Source organism: Centruroides sculpturatus, unplaced genomic scaffold, assembly GCF_000671375.1.
Source record: "Centruroides sculpturatus isolate CEXI.00-Female unplaced genomic scaffold, Cexi_2.0 scaffold7, whole genome shotgun sequence".
Lineage (NCBI taxonomy): Eukaryota > Metazoa > Arthropoda > Arachnida > Scorpiones > Buthidae > Centruroides > Centruroides sculpturatus.
Genome location: NW_019384510.1, coordinates 715,002 through 727,853, shown reverse-complemented (window position 1 = coordinate 727,853; position 12,852 = coordinate 715,002). Strand labels below are relative to the sequence as shown.

The window sequence follows — 12,852 nt, the reverse complement described above, 5'->3', positions numbered from 1 at the left end:
ATATCGACTCAAAATAATTTAAAAAGACAAATTACAATAAAACGGTTTATTATCCAACTATCAGAAATTTCACAACATGCCAAGGAAGAGAGGAAGGAGCAATTAAATAATGAAAATTATAAAGGATTTTAAAAAATATATAAAAATGAGGAATATCGCACTTCTGACAATCGCTGCGAGTGCGTGGGCTAAATTTGGAGAATCTGTGCTTCTCACATGGACAAGTGTATGTGGCCGGCTCACGCGTCAGAAAACCTTCCGATTTATTCGTGTACGCACTAGACGGAAAAACAAAAAATATCGTGTATCCACAAGCACTCCAATAAATAAATAGAATTGAAACAACACTTTGAAATATTTTCCCGATGAAAATGAATAATAATAATAATAAGTTTCAATAAAAATGATAAAATGAAAATTTAATTTTATCATTACGAGTTTGCTTGCATTTTGTTTCTTCTGAGATCACAGCAATGCGCGACGGGTAAGCTAGTATAATAATAAAAATTCCATGTTTAGTTTTTTTACTTGATCCATGGATTTAACTTAAGATATTAAAAACTATATTTCGCTAAAATGCTATATCTTAAAAATTAGAGCTCCTAGGCAAAAACTAATGCCATATTTGAATTCAGAACATCAAATTCATATGAAATCAGCTCAAAATACCTGGGCACCAAAACCACTGTTGACCTGTGTTATTAGCATTGTATCTTATAGATGATATAAATATGGAGTTGATTATTAACAGAGAATTACATTGAATAGAGAATTTATGTAAGCTGATTATAATTTCTTGATGCTAAAATGGGATGAAAAGAGCTATATCTGATAAATATAGACCATCCCCATTATTAAAATTCAGTCAAGAAATATGAACATTATTAAAAATATGTTAGTGCATTATCAGTGATATTGATTCGGTGGTATTAAAAAACACAGCATAAATTTTTATAAAGGGTTTTATTTTCAAAAATCTAATAATGAAATAATGTCATTTTTATTCAGGGCCAAGGAGTCAGTAGACCAAGCTACAACTGACTCAGAATTTTAGAAAGTCCAAATCCAACTCCTGCCTCTACATAATAATTTAAAATAGATTTGATTATATTAACTCAATGGCATTTCATCACTACCAAGTGAATCATCAAGCATTCCTATCAAAACTGGAAGTACTTTATTTTTCAAAGTTTCTTGCTATCACCATTATCAACAGCTTCAACTACATATATATTGACAAAATGTTTTCTATTGGTAGTCATGGTAAAGTATTTAAAAACACTAGATCTAACCCATTCTCTTAGCCACTTTGTATGAGTCTTTTGACAGTTAAAAGCAAAAATAATTGTTGGATTAGATCAGGCTATATAGCCTGATCTAATAGAGCAATCATTTGGCTTTAATATAACTAATCAGGCTTACAGATGTTTATATTAGTACATAATATATAATAAACCATTAGTCAGAGTCAGTCCATTTTCACTGACTAGAGGCATTTTTTTTTATTGTTTAAATTGACTTAATGTAAATTATGATTTATGAATAAAGAAAGCGTTCCCCCTTGTGGTGCTATTTGCGGGACAAGGGTGACTCTGATCCCTGTGTAGGGAAATGATGACCATCCAATAAAAAAAAAAAATGACTAGAGGCATTCTCTAGCAACGGATTTGCTTCCAATTTCGACTCTACATCCTTTGTTTTTATTACAATATATTATTATTATTATGCATGTAGAGTATACAGTATATAGTCTGTATAATATGATATCAAATTTAATGGTTAAGTTGATGTAAAAAATTTTACAGGATAAAATCAATCATATTTTTCAGATGAATTTTTAATACATTTTAGTCACTTGCAGTTTTATTATAAAACTTACCACATTGTAAGTCTCAATTCTGCTTTAAATTAGCATTTTTTCATGTCTTAATACTTAATCTTGACTTTGACTTCACAGAAAATTCATGAGTGAAGATAGTCTTTCTACAAAAATTGTAGTTTCAGGTAAATAAAAATCTAATTTTATCAAATCGCTAAAATCTTGGCATCCAAGATCTGTTTAGTGCATTTCATTAAAAATTTTGATCAATTTCTTTATTTACTCCATTTCTCCAAAGGGTTTAGTTATTATTTGTCTTTACTATTAATAGTACCTTGATTTTTAATCTGTTTCTGTTTAATAAGTTTCTTAAATTTGCAAAACTATTCTGTATTTTTTGCCTTTGAAGAATCTTCCTCAGCAGTATCCATTGAAATTTACAATCCTCATCAACACAAAATGAATATTTTCTAACAAATCACAAGTTCAGATTACAATATGCAATGTGTTTAATTTAAAAACCAAAAAGTTTTTTAAATAAAATAAAATAAAAAAGTAAAAAGTTTTACTAAAACATCAGGATGGTTCGACAGAGCAACTTAAAAAAAGTACTATCCCTCTTAAATATGAATCAGTCTTCAGAAGTGAGAAAAATAAAAAATTTATTTTAAAACATTTAATTCAGTTTAAACAAATTTATCAGAATTAAAACATAACAGAACAATAAAGATCTTATTTTGATAAATATTTTATCCTGTTTATGAAAATAAGATTCAATCAAGTCTGTAATTAGTTAAAAAAAAAACTGATATCTCACTGTCGTAAAAGGTAAAAACTTTATTATTTTAGTTTGAATGTTTTATTTAGAATTTTTATAAAGCATTGCATAGTGGTTTAATGTCAATTTTAAAAATTTACTGGTTCAAAAAAGTACAGTGGAACCTCGCATAACGAGTGTTTCACATAATGAGCAAAACAAATTGTAAAAATTTGCCTCACTTAATGAGCAATGTTTTGCGTAACAAGTGATGAGGAGAGAGAAAGTCCCAAATTGTGTGCACGTTACATCAGTCTGTGTTTAGCACTTGTTCTGCTAGCATCTTAGTGTCGCATGTGATCACATATTTTTCCAAACCTTGTTCACACATATTTCACAAGTAATTCAAAATTTTTGTTTTGTTTTTTTACACCAAAAAAAACTAAACAAAAATTTTGAATTATTTTTTGTTCTAAAAAAAACCAAGTCTATGACACTAAAATGACAGTTTACATTTGATAGAACATGTATCTAAGACTAGTATTCAAAAACAGACTGGGAAAAATCCTTGATTTGTGACCATGACATTGAAAAATGTGAAAGAGGGAGTCCATTTTCCAAAAAACTAGAAAATGTCCAATAACTTGAAAACTATGACACTTTTACTAAACACAATGTTTAATTTTCTGAACAGTCAGATGTCCCCTATCTGCAAGTAACAAATTATCCACTCTTTACACCACACACTGTATATATTTATAATCAGTTATTCAAGCTTAATACAATAAGACCTAATTTCTCCTTCAATGGCTTCAATTTTTGTGTGGTAACATCCTTGGATATCTTAAATGCTCATCTACAGGCAAAAACAATTAATGAATCATTTCCAGAAAACTGTTGTATGGTTTTTCAAACAAACCACTGTATATTACTATACAGGTATACCTTGACTTATGTCGTTTTGAGTTACGTCATTCCCGATTATACGTCGTTTGTCAAAAAAGCATATGGAAAAATAAAAATCAAGTTTAAGTCATTTTATTCGACTTTACGTCTGTCAGCCACAAATATTGAAGTTGTAATATCACTAGAAAAATGTTTAAAGCACATAAAATCATATTAAAATACTGTATATACATTTACAAGTATGTACTGTATTTACAGTACATGCATTCGTAAATTTAGATTAATTCTGTAGTATATTAAAAACTAAAATTTATTTGTTTGTAAGCTTAAAATAGATCCTTATTAACCATATATTATTAAAAATGCATTAATAAATAAAATACAGAACCAGGAATGATAATTTATGTTTTTAGTCTAGTGACAAATAGATTCGGAGACAAGTAAATTCAACTTACATCGCCTCTCCTGGAACCAATTACCAACGTAAGGCGAGGTATACCTGTATTTGTCTTTGTTCATTGACTAAACACTCATCATATGTTCACAAAATAACTAAATTTTCAAGCAGATTCAAGAATCCAATTTCAAAGGTTACATTTATGTGTTCTGGCGTTACGGACGGTGACTGTTTAGAGTTTGGATAAATTCACAAGCACTTTTGATAACTTATAGTTACCATCTTCAGGTGTAAATCAAATACAACAGTTTTATATTTTGAAACTTTCGAACAGCTTGTTGATCTTAATGAATAAGCTAGATAGAAGACAAATTTAAATTGAAAATTGGAATATAGTTTGAAAATATTTTTTGCACAGCAGTATGAATGATGTAGTATTCACAAACAATAAGCACTAAGCAATGCTGAAGATCTAGAAATGCAGATTATAATGTTTAAATAGTGTTGTCCATATTTGTGGAATTTCTAGAGTTGTTGCATTGCTCAGTGTAAGAGTCAATATATATAGGTTCTCCCAAATAAAAAGTTCTTTTGAATGTTGCATCCTTTTAATAGTTTTGTCAGATCAGCTGATATTCCTGATCAAGCACTTTTTTTGCCAATTCCGTTGATGGTCTATTATTTAGGATGTCCTCTTGATGTTCTGTAATGCGAGATATTTGCATTCTGGCCGTGGCTCTTATATAGGTAGTTTCCTCTCCTGATTGATCATGCTTTAACAGAATTTGATAAACTCCTGATTTTTCATACAATTTAAAGATGTCTCTATCGTTACATATCATTTACTTCTTAGTGTTGGTTGTGTAGTTAGCGGTAAAATAAAACCATCTGTTTTAAAAAGACGTACTATTTTAAGAGATACAGGACCTAAAAACAGTAACAAGGGGTGCTATTTTTAGCTCCTCTTTATTAGTGAGAAAAGTTTGAGGAAATAGTTTATTTTTAACACAATTCCAGAGATAATAAAATTTTGACTGGGAGTAACCAGCTTCTTGCATCGCTCTACTAATAAGCTGTAATTCTTCTTCTACCAACACTTGGTTTGAGGGGAGGAGGAAAGCTCTCCGCATGAGAAAAGTTATAACAGAGTTCATGTAGTTTTTGGGTTGAAATGCCGTTACAGGAATAATTTGCGGTATGTTGTTTTTATGATAAACAGAAAACAAAAACTCAGGAGATTTTTGGATATCTAGGTCTAAGAAAGAAATTCTGGCATTTAATTCTTCTTATAAAGTGAAATTGATAGATGGATAAACAGATGAATGAACATTTGAATGAACTGTTCTAAATTGTCTGTGGAACCTTCCCAGACGAGTAGTACGTCATCTACATAACATAAATAATTATTGGGTATTGGATGGTCAGAGGGGCATTAAAAATATGCTGTTCTATGTTGCACATAATGAGTTCTGCTAACACTGATGACAGTGAAGACCACATTGGTACATCTTGTGTCTGTTTATATATCGTGCCATTAAACTAAAAGTAATTGTTTTCAGTTATGAGTAGGAGAGCTTCAAAGCTCTCCTACTCATAACAAGCTGTTCGAAAGTTTCAAAATATAAAACTGTTGTCAAAATATAAAACTGTTGTTTAATATGATTTTATGTGCTTTAAACGCTTTTCTAGTGATATTACGACTTCAATATTTGTGGCGGACAGACGTAAAGTCGAATAAAATGAATTAAACTTGATTTTTATTTTTCCATATACTTTTTTGACAAACGACGTATAATCGGGAACGACGTAAGTCGAGGTATACCTGTACTTAAAATGTGTTAAAAATTTGATAATCATTAAAAATGTAATTTTTTTATTTCAAATTAAATAGTTAAGCATATTAATTAATAATGAAAAATCTATTTATAATAATTTTTTAGCAAAGTTTGAGTTTTATATATGTATAGCAATATATCTATAATAGATTTTATAGTTTATCTTACAATTTTATTTACACACATACTCTTAGTACCTAAGTTACAATACTTATAGTAACTTAGGTACTAAAAGATATCTTTTGAGAAACAGGCTCATCGTACCAAAAGATCCAACAGAAAATTAAATTAACATAAGCAAACAGTTTCTTCCATATTTTTAGTATTCTGAGTGTGTTGTTTCTTTAAATTTAGCAATATTTTTGTGTCATTGAGATATTTTTGGTACCTTCGGAAGAAACATTCATATTTCAAACTTTCATAGTTTATACAAACTACAAACACTTGAATTATCAGAGTTCCCACATCTTTGGCAAAATTTAATTCAAGGACTTTTCTACAATTTTTCAAGGATCGTGTTTCAAAATTTCATGATGATACATAACATGGTTAAATGAAATCAAATAATGGTATCAATGAACATTTATATTTACACATACTCAACATAAATAGTATATGTACACACAATTATTTGATAGTTACTTGTGTACAACTAACAAGGAAGCCTTTTACTTTTCAACTATTGTTTCTCAACTTCTGCTTTTTTATCTTTTGTAGCTTTTCTTGAACTGTTTTATTTTACAATATCCAGTACTCTATTTTTCTTGCTACTTCTGTCTTCAAAGCAAATTCCTCTAAATCATCATAAAACATTCTGATATATAATTCTAGCAGTCTCCTCTTTTTTTTTATTCTACAAATTGAAATTTGCTGAAGAAATTTCTGCTTCTTGTGACTTTCTCTTTTTTGCCTTTTCCTTCACTTTTCATTTGCTTTCTGCCCATCTAAATATGTGCAGTACAGTACCTCTGCCTTGCAAAATGAGCTGACGTCAACAATTCCTTTGTTACAATGATGTTTGTGATATCCCAGCATAAACAATATGATCCTTTATGTACTGTACTTCTATAATAAACATCTTACAACGAATGCTTTTTTTCCAATATGTTTATTGTGAATGCATCTTTATTCAGTAAAAATTCTTTTTCAGCAGTTGCTTAACAAAACAAAATGTAGAGAAATAGTAAAGTTCTTTACTTTATTTGACATAAAAATCTCCCAAAGCTTGAACATATACAAATTAAAACTACATACCATACACACAATCTTCCAGCAAATGATATGTATTTAAATGAAATATAGTAATATCCCGAACTTACGCGATAGGTGGGACCGAGAGATAACTGTGCAAGTCGAATTCGCATAAGTAGGGGTATAATTTCGCATATAAATACATATAAATAATTTTTAATTGGGGCCGGAGACTAAAGAAAACAATAATTTAGAAAAAAATGTTTAATAAAATCTTAGATAATACATATATATAACATATTATATTATTATACAATTTTTCACAATTACTTGATTATCACCCCATAATTTTAACATTATTTCCATCTCAGCAATAGTACCGTGACGTTTATGAATGATGCTTGAATTTAAAGATTAAGCATTTTTCGCAGCTTTGAGAATTTATTCTTATCTTTTATAATTGTTCTGACTGTTGATTCCGGTAGATCAAACTTCTTTGCCAATTCACAAATTTTCATTTTTGTATCAAAGTCTTTAATAACGTTAACTTTACATTCCAAAGATAAAGTTTTTCTTTTCTTGTTTGATGCAGAAGAATCAGTTCTACTTCGTTTGGATGACATAGTAGAGTGTTNCGGTAGATCAAACTTCTTTGCCAATTCACAAATTTTCATTTTTGTATCAAAGTCTTTAATAACGTTAACTTTACATTCCAAAGATAAAGTTTTTCTTTTCTTGTTTGATGCAGAAGAATCAGTTCTACTTCGTTTGGATGACATAGTAGAGTCTCTCAATTCTCCGTAGATAAAACAAACACAGAAATAAATAACACAAAATAAATTGTAGCTATGTGTCGATTCCGCATGACACATATGAACATGTAAGCTGAATAATAGCGTGGGGGGAGTGAGTAATCAAGAGTTGCGTGGCACTCAAACAAGAGACGAACCGGCGAGATTTGAAAATCGCTTAACTCCGGGTTCGCGTAAGTCAGGGTAGTGTAAGTCATGGTATTACTGTACAAATGGAACATTTTCGGGTTCTTTTAGAAGCCTTCATTAAGCAGCAATCTTTACAGAATGTTAATTAAAATGCATATTTGCTGAAAGACTGTGTGTATGGTACGTAGTTTTAATTAGTTCTTTACTTTCCTACAAAAAAATCATCAATAACCTCAGGCATTGCATAGTTATGTAATGTTGTATAAAGAACATCCCATCCTGTGTAACACCCCATAACACTAATATAAACACCCCATGTTATGTCATTTGTAAAGTCATCAAAAATTTTATAAGGTAAAACAGAACCACACTAACAGAACTAGATGAGCTACCTATCCAGAATAGGAATCATTTTCATCTCAAACACTAAATACACAAAAATAATTAGGCAAGTATTTAACAAATACAGTAGACCCCCCTATAACGCGGAGATACATTCCTTGCTATACGAATTTTGCATTGTAGGAATCCTTAAATATGTGAGCCAATCACAGCCCGACGTGTGAAGTTTACGGACTACGGCTGTTTGAAACATTTTATTCCATAAAATTAATCAATTCTAGACTAATTCGACTTAACATTTCCAAAACACGTATAATTTTTTGGGAATAATCCGTATAAACTATGCTATAAACAAAAAATTGTAGGATTACTTACCGAGTGTGCACCGTTCGACGTCGCCATTGCTTAAGCTTGTTTTCGTCGCGGACCAGCGCACCAAACTGCGGCCGCGACTTCTGATGTTATTTTTCTGCGAAAACTTCGTTGAACTTTGGAGACATCATTAATATAAATAATTTTTATGGCCATTGAATAAGAAATGTTTCTTTCACAAGAAATGTATAAAATTACAGTACTGTATTAGACTTACGGTACCTAATTTACATACTGTACAGACGATAGTAAACTCAATTTACCCGCCTAAACTCTCCGTGGCGTGGCACTGGACAGCGGAAAATAGTTCGGCTGCTCGTCCGCGATGACGTTTTACCACGTTTTATGCTTCCCTTTTAGCGTCTTTATATGAATATTGTCGCAACTTTTTCACCGCATTATAGGAATCTACGTTATAGGAACTCGCGTTATAGGGGGGTCTACTGTATATAACTTTATAAAGTCAACACACCTTAATATTGAGAAAGCTCATTTATTCAGCTAAACAAACGTTTTCAATCCATTCCATGGGCCATCATCAGGTTAAAGACGTTCAAATCAATGGCTTTTCAAATAACATGTTCAAATTTAAATTATATTAGAACATATGTATTATGATATATATGTATGATTTTGTATTTTATGTATTATGATGTATATATTAGTATATTAAAATCAAATTAAGTAAACAAGCATAACGAAATATATAACTACTATCAGCTTATAAGCAGATTTCAGTGAATCCTTTTAAGTCAAAAATGTTTAGAATTCTTGATTAAATCTTCAAAGCAAGAGAGAAATAATGGTGGTACCTCTGGTTTGCTGGAATGTGATGTTAAACTTATATGACAGAATATAGAGCATGTGTTATAAACTAATTTTTGTTTGGCATGTTAACATTTTTCAATTCATATCTACTGTATTTTGTAAAGGAATAAATCTAGTGAAAAAATTAAATGCGGATACTAGGACTGTGCTAAACTAAAGTTTTTATAGCAATATTTCCTTGATATATTCCTTCAACATACCTACATATTGAGTTTCAAGTATTGATATCAATATCCTGATTTTTGAATACCTATCATAAAACATTTATAAATTTTGGTTTGATATATTAGTTATCCATACTGCATTAGCAGATATTATTAGTGCAGAATTATCATTTCTCCGATATCACAAAGATGCAAAATATCTCCAATTACACAAACAAGGTTTAGGAGAAATTAAAGTTCTGAAAACATTTACAGTAGAAAAAAATAATATGGCAATAGAGTCTGAGTGAAGTTACTCACGCACCGCCCTGGTGGAAAATATTTATATAATACAGGAGAAAAATCCAAAGGGTTTCTTCTTCATTTGAACCCTTAATTAACAAAGAAAGAAAGTTTCTTGTTACAGAAAATCAACTAATTGGTAAGTTTAAATTGAAAATTTTTACAAAATTTTAAATGTTTTAATAAAATATACAATTAAAAAACAGAACTTTCATTAACTGGAATGTAATTTTTCTCTTTTAGTCAATAATGCTTAATATAATTGTAACATCTGGCTTTCAACCAGTCCATACTGACAACTTTTTTACACCTTCAAGATGGAAGAAAGGAATTTTACTCGCAAAGGCTAAGCATATAGCTGCAATCAAAGAAATCAAAAATGATGGAGGAAGTACAGTTACAGCTACTTGCCTACCCCAAATAAAAATTAATGAGAAATCATATTATATTTGTATTAAGATATTTTTTACATTTAAATTGCTAATTTGCACATTTAAATAATTTTAGATGTCAGCATAACTTCTCTGCAATGAACAAACAGGATGATTTGCATGACAACAAAACAACATTGTATATCACTGCTTTTATTAAGCTATATACTGTTGAATTTTTCTTTAATAAAAATATTTCATATCATATTTTGTGAATTATTTTTAATACAAATTAATTTTCAGTTATCAGCAGATAGAAAAATAATTACAGCAACAGGTAAGTGCAAGGGAGGTATCCATGGTTAGTGTAAACATGTAGCAGCAACAATTTTTGCATTAAACAATTATAAAAACGTAAGTGTTACCAGTGGAAAACAACAATGGGGAATTCCACAACATAAGAAGATATACACATCAGGTGGATGTCGCCTTAGTAATTATGTAACTCCAAAAAAAAAAAAATACCAGCATCCTTATCATCAAATGCACCATTTTCATTATATCAAAAAGTAAAACACATTAATTGTGCTCTTTCTTCAATGTTAAGAACCGAATTTGATGATGAAGCACAATGTCAAGTGCTGCTGTCTGATTTAATCGACACAGTTCTCGAACAATGTCAAAAATTATATTTAAAATCTTTAATTACACCATTATTTGAAAGTAAATGTATGAATGATTGTTATAAAAATATTGAAAACCTTCCTACAAAAATAAAACTAAAAAAACTTAATCCATTTACAAATGTTAACATTTCAGAAAAATTGTTAACATTTTATAACAATGTGATTGCCACACTTCAAAAACTTATTCAAATAGCATTTCTCACAAGAAAACAGCACATGTCCAGACTGGTTCACTTACATATGATACAGATTAAGCATCTCTATGGCTCATTCTATAAAAACAAGAAAAACCAATTTTGAAAAATTGGGTTTTAGATTTTTAAATAATACATTTAAAGGAACAATTGCAACTGATTACAGAATTAAATTGGAGCAAATTGCAAAAAATTCATTTTCGCTTAAAAAAAATATTAGAATAAGCGATGCAGGATCCATTTGTAATGAAGCTCCCTGGATTTGTGCAAGCCCTGATGGTATATGCAAACAAGGAAATAAAATAAACTTACTCAAAATGAAATGCCCTTACACGTGTAAAGATAAAAAAAAAATTGTTGATTTCAAAACAAATAAGATATTTGTAAAATATTTAGTTTAAAAATTCTAAACTTTATTTAAAAGAGAATAGCATATATTATACATCAAATCCAATTAGCTTTATATGTAATATAAAGTATTCAGTTTCAATATTTTTCAGTTTTCTTATTTATTTATCTATATATTCAGTTTTCTTATTTATTCACCTATAAATAAGGTGTACAAAATGATAATATAAATGAATAAATATAATATAAATGATGTACAAAATGTAATACTTAAAGTGAAAAAAAATGAGACATTCATTTATTCACTATTAGAGAAGATGCAAATGTTCTACTTTAGTTATTATTTACCTGTGATTGTAAATAGTATTTAAGTAAATAGTTTTAGTGTTTTCACAATAAAAAAATTTTCACTCATTTATAATTGGTGGCTGCAGATTTGCTAATACCACACAAACAAACATTATTTTATCTACATATATGGAAGAAGTGAAATGGGTAATCTACAGTTCAATGATTCAAAAATTTTAATTCTATCAATACCAATGGCTCTCTCAACGTGAATTTTACACGAGCAATTTTATACGTTTCATCCATTTCATTACCACTAAACTGCTTTTAATTTAGTTTTGAAAAAGGAGGCATAATTAAAATAGAATTTTTATTTTCGACAGCCAATTTAATTTGAGGAAACCCTCTATAAGCTATAACAATATCTCCCTTCTCCAGTTTTTGCAGAATACCACAATCATTTGTCATAAACAAATCTGTACTTCTTCCTCCATACTCACTAGAAAGAAAAGTTATGTCCTGATGGAGCAATTCCAATTAAATATTTTATAGTATAAGCAGATTTATAGTAGGAATAAAACTGAATTTGATGTTGAACTGATGATGGCTTCTCAGTTTTAATTTCTGTACAGTCAATGATTACTCTTGTTTCAGGATAATTTTCTTTAAATGATTGAGGTAATGTAGCCTTAATAGATAATTTTGTTGGCCAAATAATCCAATCTTGTGTTGCAATAAAAATAATTTCTAAAATTTGTAAAAAATATGTTTTAATGGTGGTTCTATGAATTCCAAATAATGCACCTAATGCTGAATAGCACAAACCCAACTTTAACTTCATTAGAAAAATTAGTAACTTATTTTCCCAAGACAATTCATAAACTCTAACAGGACTGTTTGGAAGCATGTCTAAAAGTAAATTAAAAACATCGAATCCTACTGATGTTAGATCTTTTAAAGATTGATCATCATGAAAATTTGCTACACCACTAAAATGACATGACCTATGATTTTCGCCACATTCTTTTGAAATCATTTTAACATGGGAAACTTGAGTTTCAGAAACATTGTTACTAGTCATGCAAATAAAAATTCTTACATCTCCAAACTGTTCGTTTGTAGCCTCTGTTT

At 29.4% G+C, this 12,852-nt stretch overlaps 1 protein-coding gene and 1 pseudogene across 1 annotated transcript in view; both read right to left on the bottom strand.

The window, feature by feature from the left end:
• Positions 1–12,852, bottom strand: part of LOC111622394 (AMMECR1-like protein) — a 78,459-nt gene that overhangs the window by 38,860 nt on the left and 26,747 nt on the right. The gene's annotated exons all lie outside the window — the stretch shown is intronic.
• LOC111622384 overlaps positions 11,652–12,852 on the bottom strand; it is a 9,128-nt pseudogene continuing 7,927 nt past the window's right edge.